This window comes from Rosa rugosa, chromosome 1 (assembly GCF_958449725.1).
Source record: "Rosa rugosa chromosome 1, drRosRugo1.1, whole genome shotgun sequence".
NCBI classification, from domain to species: Eukaryota; Viridiplantae; Streptophyta; class Magnoliopsida; order Rosales; family Rosaceae; genus Rosa; species Rosa rugosa.
Window position 1 is genome coordinate 28,422,651 of NC_084820.1, and position 10,753 is coordinate 28,433,403.

At 43.1% G+C, this 10,753-nt stretch overlaps 1 long non-coding RNA gene across 1 annotated transcript; it reads right to left on the reverse strand.

Annotated features, from left to right (window-relative positions):
* Positions 1–392: 392 nt before the first annotated feature.
* On the reverse strand, positions 393–2,794 carry LOC133732193 (uncharacterized). The gene is made up of 3 exons (XR_009856975.1): positions 2,279–2,794; positions 1,528–1,606; positions 393–567 (listed from the first exon to the last, which is right to left on the reverse strand). It is a non-coding gene; the product is annotated as an uncharacterized LOC133732193 (long non-coding RNA).
* Between the last annotated feature and the right edge of the window lie 7,959 nt (positions 2,795–10,753).

Genomic DNA, 10,753 nt, shown 5'->3' on the forward strand with positions numbered 1-10,753 from the left:
CTCACTTCCATAAAACAAATCTCACCGACTCATCAGAGTTAAATCTAGAGGTCTCTATTCCTCGAAGATTACAACCTGCGGAAACTAAACTTATTCTAATACGAACTTAGAAGACAACTCTACCGTCCTACAGACATACACGCTGTCTAGACCCCATACTAAGACATACCCAATGATTATACCAGTACCGAAGAGTATATGATGGGGATCCGCTGCAGACGGGCCATCACTCGGGGAGTACTGATTATTACCAAATATGTACCTTACGCTCTGATACCAAACTGTCACGCCCCGAATTTTGAATAACCAATTCAAATCCGAAACATGAATAAACAATTAATACAAATAACGTTCTGAATTTTTTTCTCACAAACAAACACACCACTCGCCACTCAACACAAAAACTCGAAACCCTCGAGTTAATTATTACAATTCACTCTTACAAAGTAAAATTGCAAAGCTCTAAATGAGCATAACAAACCTCACAATATAATGCTGTAATTCACATAACACTACTCTAAGCAGCCCGATCACCGTCCTGGTTCTCCTGACCTGTAGGATTTCCCGCTACACAATTTGAATAGTGTACCGGAAGTTGCAACAACACAAAACCCGGTAAGCTTTTTACAGCCAGTATGAGTAAACAAGAAAGAACTGTTGATTTTAAATTACAATTCTTATAACTCAACAATACAACCAACAATCTCAACATCCACGACGCAAACGTCAAACCCATTCAATATCACCACTTTGGTCTTATCACACAACACTATCACCATTTTTGGTCCTATCTCACAACACTATCACCACTTTGGTCCCATCCCATAACACGTTAGAGCTCTAACTGCCTCGTTACCTCTGACACCTTGGCCTAGGGTCAAGCAACGGCAAAAATACTTCGGTTAACACTATAACCGTCGCGCTTTGGACATCCCCGTCCTCAGCACCATATACTTCGGTTAATAATAAACCGTCGCGCTTTGGACATCCCCGTCCTCAGCACACAACTTCGGTTAATAATAAACCGTCGCACCTTGGACATCCCCGTCCTCAGTACACAAACACTCCGGTTATCCTTAACCGTCGAACTTCGGACACCTCATCCTCAGAACCCTACATTCTCTAACTCTATACATCCTCCAATGTAAATCATGAATATTAACAAGAACTCATCAATCATGTTCATCACATATAAATATGGTAAGTCACATGTCAATTCATAATAATTTAATCATCCCAATTTCACACTCTTCAATGTCACACCATTCACATATAATCACGTAAATATATATACGTAATTATCCGCTCAGGGATAATCACTAATACCAACTATAGTTCACATGCAATAAAACCGAGAAATTCATTTGTATAGTAAAAATCATTTTACTTACCCATGGACCGTAGTTGATCAAGTCCATATGATTTTAAAACAAATATTTATTTCATAAATATTTTCACGCAATTACGACAAAATAAGGTAATTAAATTTATTCGGTTCGTAATATGAACCACGTGAGGTTTACTCACCTCTAAATTCCCGCTGCGTCTTCTTAACAGCTCAAAATACACTTTCACGAATCGTCCGCCAAATCAAACCGTCGATCACCTAATCAGACATGACCTTAACTTAGCCAATAACTCAAAAACATAATCAAACGACAATCCAACGGTCGGATCGAAATTAAATGATGATCCAACGGTCGGATCCTCACAGATCGCCTTTAGGATCATCCTCCAAAAATCATCACGAAGATCCAACGGTCAGATCTTCCTGAATCGTCCTTACTAACATCTCCGCTAATTTATACGAAAATTCAACGGACGGATTCTCACGAATCGCCTCCTAGTCACTGTTTAGCAATTATACGAAGATCCAACGGTCGGATCTTCGCCCATGACCACACAAAGCCACTGGGACAGTCATAAGATCAACATATCAAAACTACAAGTCCATCGGACGGTCCGATCTTCACATATCACAAATCGAACGATCGAAATCGATCGAAATCGTAAAATTCATAACTTAATCATATGATATCCAAAAATTGTGTATAATATATCAAAATGATCGTATTGAAATATAGAATCTGAAAATGTACAGAAACCATATTTTTGATCCCCGGAGGTGGCCGGAAAGGGCCGCCGGAGATAGTGGCAGAGCCGCCGCCGACCACCACCAATGGTGTCGGGGCCGGGCTGCTCTTCTTCCTCTCATCATGCTTGACAACTTTCATAACTAGCACGAAGTCTGAAAATGACCGGAAGGAATAGAAATTACCTCAAACCAGTCGGTTGGCCGGAAAAACCCAGAAACCGGCGAGCTCCTAGTTCGACGTAAAAACTGCAACTTCAGACCTCGATACCTTCTGGAAAGTTGTTCAGATCCTCACTCTGAGTTCACCAGTTCAAGAAACACTCAAAACAACGTCCTGTAGCGCGAGATATATTGCTCGAAGCTTCGGTTTTCGATTTGATCGGGTCTGGCTTCCAGCCGCCACCACGAGTAGCGCCGCCGTGCAAGGCCACTTCTGGGAGCTTCAGGACGTTGAGGCGAGCTTGTGGATGGAGTTTGGTGAGGAGTGGTGACTGGTAGCTTGAGATATCAAGCTTGAAATCAAAACGGGGGTAAACCGGCCTTGTGCTCCACCGCCGTGTACGGCCCACGAGACGGCGAAAGGCTGTTACCGGCAGCTGCGAAAGGAGGAGGCGAAGGCGTGGGACGTGGTCTGGGGTCGATCGATGGCCTGTGGAGCGAGAAAAATCTTGGAGAAATTTGCTCTGTTCTTTGGGTTGTTTTCGGACGTGAGAACGGGAGAGAGTAGAATTTCTTTTCCTCTTTTTTTTTTCTCTTCTGTGCTTGCTTACCACCTTCCAACAATCGCATACAATACTACAAAAGAACTAAAGCAGAAGCACTGTGCTGCCTACCGCCTTCCACCAATTCTCATTCAATATACAAAAGAAGTAAAGCAGAAGCACTGCTTCACTGTTGCTCAACACGCCTCACAGATTTCTTTTCTTTTTTTTTTTAAAAAAGAAATCATCACTACTCTAGTGCCAAAACCAGAAAATTCAATAATTAAGGTAATGGAAAATGAGGTTATTACATGACCAGTGTGTCGACGCATGAACCAATACCATAAAGTATTTAAATGGTCCTTAAGATGGTTGAATTGGTCAACAGATATCCCCTTGGATTCTCTATAAGAACGGAATGAGTATTTTTGGATCCTTTGTGTAGGACGGTCTCGGTCCTAATTTCCCTAAGGAACAGGCTTTGCAAAAATGAGCTAGGGGCCTTAGAAGCAACCAATGAGGATTTTGGTTGGGTCTGAGCGTCTGAGACGCTATTCGAAGCAAAATTGGTGACTACATCACCTATCATGGCGTAGAACGGTGGGAAGTGGCATCTATGGTGCCATGGCCATGGGAATTGACATCCATGGCGTCATGGCCATGTGTGACGCCATATATGGCATTGTCAAGGGGGATAGTGGTGGCGGTGGACAGCGGCGGCGCTAGAGGCTGCTGCAGTGGCGGTCACACTTAGTCCGGGAATCAATCTTTGATTCTTGCTTCGTTTCGCTCGAAATAATAGATGTCCGTGTGAAGTCTTTAATATATGGATCATCATATCACGACCAAGATGTTCTAGTCGGTCATGCGAAAGCCAATATGTGTCAGAATCCAAGAGATCTTCTCTTATTACCTTATTGGATTCAATAGGTCGAATTGTAGTGACATAAAGTCCACTAGATTAACACATAAGCTTCTTTAAGATGCGCTTTCTTCTGCAATCATTAGAGGTAATGCAAAGGAATTCTTTTCCATTCTCAGTATGCATTTCTGCATGGAATCCGTTGGCTCTGATATCTTTAAGGCTCAATAAGGTTCGATGTGTCTTAAGAGCGTAGAGAGCTTCTGTGACGTTAATCAAGGTGCCATTTGGCAAGAGGAATTGGGTCATTCCATGTCCTTGAACTAAACCTGATTGCCCAGCCATCGCAGTCACAGAGGAATATGTAGGCAACATCTCCAAGAATAATTGCCTATAGCAGAGAATGGTGTGCGTAGTCGCACTATCCGCAAGACATTGCAGTTCTCTAGAATCCATTCCTAAAAGAAAAAGCTCGTAATTAAAAAAGGAGTCATAACGAAAAAAACTCAACTTTTATAAATAAGCCAAACGGAATTACATCATTGTTTCTTTAACCAAAGAAAATCTAATCCAATGAACTAGCTAATGCAAAATAATGGCAGTCGTCTAACTTCTTTCGGTAACTCCAAAGCAAATGTGACCAGGTGAGTAGAGAAATGTCGGTGGAGCAAGACTCGCTTAAGTACCACTAATCTCAAAACCTTCCTAGACATCACACTTACTTTGGATGAGCCTAGTTTGAAGAAAGAATAAACCATTGGCATTTACTACAAAAATAATATGGCAATTGCCTATATCTCTTGGAAAATAAAAAGACTTAATCAAAATCACCAGTCTCTTGGCCTTTGAAGTCTTCCATCCTTAGAGCGAGATCGTCCTCTTGCTCTATGTAATTTGCTTCCCTTGCTTCACGATACATCTTGTACGCGTTTGTAACATTCTGGGATTCTTTGCATGCTTTGGCCCAATGTCTGGACGCTCCACACTGAAGACAAGCATCATTATGATCAGGCTCCCTTGATCGAGGGGCTTTAGGGGCGCGTTGGGGACGTCTATTCTCCTTGGTGGCACCACCACCATAGCCGGAGGCTCTGCCTCTCTCTCTCTTCACACGTTGACCTCCACGGTTCCTTGCACGCCTATCTTGGCGGTTACCTTCCTCTTTGGGGCGAGAATATGGACCAGAACGTCTAGAATCATCCCTAGCTTTAGGGTTTCGCTTCTTGCATCCTCCCTTAGGGGCGCGACTATAGTTAGACTCCGAGATAGACTTGGTTTCCACGGGTCTAGAGTTACAGTTCTTCACAAGGATATTGTCGTGCTTTTCAGCTACGTTCATGGCACCAATAAGCTCATGAAACCTTGTGATGCGTCCTGCATTTACATTAATTCGATAATTCTTGGAAATCATCAGTGCAGAGACGGGGAAGGTAGATAGAGTCTTCTCGATCAACATCGTATCAGTGATGTTCTTGCCACAAAACTCCATCAAAGACTTGATACAAAGGGCTTCTGAATCGTAGTCAAGTATAGACTTGAAATCACAGAAGCGGAGGCTATGCCATCTCACTTCTAAATCAGGAAGCAGGGAGTCACGAACGTTGCCAAATGGCTACTCGAGTTCTACCCATAGCTTTCTAGGGTCCTCTTCATTGAGGTACTCATTCTAGAGCGCGTCATTCATGTGCCTTGTCCTGAGAATGATGGCTTTAGCTTGGTTTGCCTCAAAAGTATCTCTATTCGCTTCCAAAGCGGCAGCTTGTTGAGGAGTAAGCACGATCTGACTTGGCTCTTGGACCGTATTCAGGATCCCTTCAGCCTTAAGATGCTGGCGCACATTACGGACCCATTTGTGGTATCCTGCTTCTGTTGCCTCCAGTGGAGCAAAGTTCAACTTGTTCAGGTTACTCATCCTGAAAAACAACAAGAAATTAGGGTTAGTTTTGGAGCGAAAAGGCTACCACGAAAACAATAAAATTTCTGAGCATAATCGCTCCCAAGAAATTAGGGATTTCTGAGCATAATCGCTTCCAAGAAATCTGATTCCAAGAGGTATTGGATTAGATCGAAATAATAATGTGTTTTTGGTCGATCATAACTTCTCAACATACTCTAAGTTTGGAGGAACAAGCTCAAAGCTTGGAGTGAGCACGAACCCCCACAGTTCAGCTTTTGGTCTCTCCTATGATGAAGAAAGGGGGGTAGAAGAAGGGAGGTTGCAAGTCCCCGAGAAAAAGAAAAGAATTTGAAAGTATAGAAAGCAGAAACGTTTAATCCAAAATTACCTTTTTTTTCTTTGACTTTGACTTTTTCTTTGATTTTTTTTTCTTCTCCTCTTCTACTGGCACTTGGGTCGGAGCCTCCTCTTTTCGTTTTCTTCTTTTTCTGCTGGCACGTGGGCTGGGGCCTCTTTTTTTCTCTTCCTTTTCTTCTTCTGGGCTCGCTCCCCTTTTTTCTTTTTCTTCTTCTAGGCATGTTCCCTCTCTTTTCTTTTTCTGGGCTGCTAGCCTTTTTTTCTTTTTCTGGGCCCACTCCCTCTCTTTTCTTTTTCTGGACCGCTCACTTTTTTTTTTTTTTTTTTGCTGGGCTAGGCTGGCCGGAATTGAGGGCTGGTGTAGGGCAATGTGCAGGTGCAGCTCTGGAAGTCTGACCGGTTCAAGGATGTGCAGCGCTTCTGCAGGCCGGTCCGGCAACTTTACAGTCGGTTCTGGGAATTATTTTTCCGGTTTCCGAATTCTGAAGTTAAAGCTCCGATGCTGACCAAATTTGACTGTAGAAGGGGGTCAGGAAGGTTGTGAACCGGGCAAGAATCATTTTTCTCTTCTGGGGGCCGGTTTAGTACTTTTTCAGCCAGTTCCGAAGACTCCGCCGCCGGTTCTGGGCTCCTGGGATTGGGGGCTTCAAGGTGTGCGGCGGTGGTTGCTGGGATTTGAAGGCTACGAAATTAGGGTTTAAGGGTTAGGGCTTCGTGCTGATAACGTGTTTTAGGAAATCGATGTTTGGGAGAGAATTTTGCTGTGCTTTCATTGATAATAGGGGTCTCTTTATGTAGAGGATTACAAGCATAGAGACAGTTGTACATGGAAACGTAATCGTACAATTATTGGATATCTATGAATATCTCTGAGAATATCTCTAACATAAACCCTATTACAACAAGAGCAAGTAACCTAGAGTTTGGGCCAGACACATATTCTGGATTTATTTGAAAATATACATCTTTTTCTAATTTCTAGTAACTAATTTCAATGATTTCATTTTAAGTTTGTAGTACAAAATGCCATTATTTAAAAACAAAATGCTCTTGCTCTCACTATGAAGGCTCCGACCCCTAGCAAACCCTAGCCGCCTTGGCTTGGGGATCCATCAATGGCATGGCCGAGCAGATCAATGGCGTGCAGCGCCAATGCCAAGCAGATCGTCCCTCTTTGTCTCTCCTTGTCTTCTCAAAGCAAGCCAACGTTGATTTTTTTTTTTTTGACAAGTTCTCAACCAGACCCCCCTCGCAAAGGAGATATACTCGGGTTTCCCCTAAACCGTCTCGCATCGGAATTATTTCGAAGCAGAGGGCAATTTTTTGTTGCCGGTCTCTTAAGCTGGTTATTAGAAGAGGATTCAAATTGGGTTCGACTACGCAAAGGTCACCGTATGCTTTCTGGTGTGCTTCGGGATCTTTGGGATCTGGGTCGATGTGAGCTAGAGGGGTTATTAGGCGATTGGTTCTGGAATTCAGTTATGGTTGATCTGCTAGGGCGGTGGATGAAGGCGGCGATCAAAGAAGATGTCAGGGCTGTTGTGGGGGCTATGATTTCTGATCCTGCTCGGCCTTAGAGGTTGGCAGAGGGAAGCCAGGTGCGGCAGCGTGCGGTGTTTGTCGCTCGATTTTGGCTAAGGAGGAAGGCGGTGATGTGGAGTGGCAGTAAAACATTGGTGGTTTTTGAACTTGGCCGGAGATCACCATGTTTATGCCGAAGGTCCAAAAACGAGGTGCAGTGGTGTAGGAGGGGGGTACCCAACTTTGGTTGGGTGCCCAGATCATTTTGGAGGCCCAATTTAGTCTCGGTGACGAAGTCAAATGGGGTTAGGGTGTCCAAAACAGATAGGAGTGCCTTTTGGACTTAGGCTCGTTCGTGGACCAAACTGATGGGCTCAAGTTTTTATATTTGGGATCTAGGAGGTTTGACCCAGTTAATCACACTTACATTCTTTATGTTTGTAGTGAATCAATGTACTATGTTTATATTTCATAGTTTTATAAGCTTGCTTGAAATAAGTAAGCGTCGAATGTTCAATAAGTGGACTTATTTATGTGTTTCACATCTTCTTGTCTGTCTATAGATGACAGCATGTAATAACCACTTTGGTTTGAAATAAATGACAAATCAAGATAATTTATTCCAAAGAAAAAAAAAGGTTTGTAGTACAAAACTAAACGGTATAATCTGATGAAGCTAGACACCTGCTTTATAGAAGGGTTTTTTTTTTTTGTTTTTTTTTTTTTGATGACATTATAGAAGGATTTAGGGTTTAGACGCATAATGAATCATTTTCCTTTCAACTTAAAGATCTTCTTTAAAAAAAAAAAAATCAAATTTGTGTGCCAATCCATTAAAAGTAGTGAGAGGCAAACATTACAAATAACCCACCCTTTGAAGGACCCGTCAGAAATGAGCTATTGCTAAGAGCCCTAGAAGCTAGAACCCTACTTAAAGATGCATTTGATAGCAACCGAATATGAAGTAACCAAGAACACATGACACTATCAGGAAGGGAACAATACAAGGTCAAGTTCCCGACCCAATTTATTCTTAACGCTTTTGATACCTCCCAACTCAAAGGTGACTTCCCTAGAAGCAACTTCCAACTGCCCTGAAGCCTAAGGCTGAAACTTCAGCTTTCTCTTCGTAGTCTTCTTAGGAAGCTTACCATCTTTCACCATAGCAACTATCCCCACCACTTTAGGCTTGTTCTTGCTACCCCAGCTAGCGCTTCTTAGCTGGTGAAAAGGCAATGCCTCCAACCTGTGAATCAAGAGCGAAAGAGGGTTCAAAGTCCAACTAAACATATTGAAAAGGCACTACCTGGTTGGACCGCTTTGAACATGTCAACAGTTCATAGCATTCTCATTCGCCTTAGCATGGCGGCGGGTAGGGTTAGCTGCTCCAAACTGCGCTGCAGCTTGATGGGCCAAAAGTTGGGTAGTTGAGTAGTTGAGCCCGGACAACACTGACGTTTTATATGGGTTCACCCTCGGGGATGGGAAGATCAACCTCACCGACATCGCCGGAGAGCCACCACCTGCACCTTCAGACAACAATAATGTTCCACCGCACCCACTAATAGCAATTGGCCCAATATTACCCAAAACCTTAGTAGATCACTAGATATGGGGTTAGGGTTTGTCGCCTGCCGCCACAGCTCCAGCCTCTGTCACTTCTAGAGGTCCTCCGCAATCACCAACAAAGTGCTCAACAAATCACAGACCCGGCAATATCACATGAAGCGTTCATACTTGAACTGAAGGTTAGCAGAGATCCCCGGAGCAAACTCGAATTCCATTGCCGGGAAAGGCCGTCTCACCGACGCATCGATGTCATGCCGAATACGAACTCTAGCCTGAACTTCAGATCTCGGTCTTGTCAACAGAACCTCCCCCACCATTTAGCCAACCATATACACAGCCTCCTCCGTCATCAATTTTGGTAAAAGCCCCAAACCTCAACCCAGACTGGGAGAGATCAGAACCCTTGCTGGCTCCTCCAGCCCATCGAAGGAGGTTAGGACAAGCAGAGAGCGATCGTAAAACCAAGGGCATCCATTCACAATCTGATCGCGCTACTTCTCCACCGTAAACTTCAGCACAAATCTCTCTCCCTGCTCACGCACCGATAATTTGTTCTTCACATTCCAGACGAGATGGTGCCCATGAAAGCTCGAACATCGAGCTCGCATTTGGCAGAGAGTAATCTCCCCACTGCAGAGTGATTTTGCAAGAATGTTGCTCCACCACCAGCAAACGTCAATTTCCGCTTCTTGACCATCTTTCAGCAAAGGAGAAAGATGTAATTTAACTTGGAGGAAACCCTAGCAGCGCTTTCTTCTCACTTTTTTCTCTAAAATGTAATTTACCTTGGAGTTCTTTAAGACTATCAATGTTTTAAAAAGCGCGCGTCAGGCGCGCCTTAATGCTTAAAAGGCGTGAGGCGTTAGAGAAATTCCCTCTGTTTTGCAGATGAGGCGCAGAGGGGCTGAAGGCGAAGATGAAGGCGCAGAAGGCGGAGGAAGCGCGCGTCAAGGCGTTCTGCGCGCACGCCTGGGACTTTTTTTTTTTTTTTTTTTTTTTTACAGACACCAAAACGACGTCATTTTGGTGTTTTGTGAGTTTAGATTCATTTAGGTCGCGTTTTGAACACGAGCCAAGCCCCAAATCACTCTCAGTAGCCTCCTCCCCGACTCTTCACTCTCAAGAGCAGCCAATCCCAATCTCATACTCGAAAAATTGATAAAATCATGAAGAGCCCATAAGTTTTTTCAAGAATTTGGTTCTAGAGGAGGCTATTTGCAGAATTGGAGCAAGAAATAAGTTCGATTTGAAGAGAGTTGGAGAGTTGTAGTTCGATTTGAGGAAAAGGAGTTTAAATTATGATCATGCTTTTCTCTCAACTTTCCTTGCTTTCTTTGGATGGTTTCGTGTTTCTTTGTTATGTGCAATTGGAATTGGAATTTGGATACCTTATAATTGTTTGCTGTTGTTGCCGATCTCAATTTTTTTGTGAATGAAATCAATGAATACAGTTCCAAGTGTTGTTAACTATATGAACACTTGGATTTCGAACAAATCGGAAAATGTCCTTGGATTATGAATAAGTTCGGTAAAGTCATTTAGTTCTTGCCAACTTGAATTTGTCATATAGTTCGGTAAAGTCCTTGGATTATGACTACTAAGTCATAGTCCTTGCCATATAGTAGTACTAACAGTCATATAGTAGTACTAACAGACATAGTCCTTGCCAACTTGAATTTGTCATATAGTTCGGTAAAGTCATATACAGCATTCTGTTTAGGTTCAGATTCTGTTTTGTGGATCTTCCATTT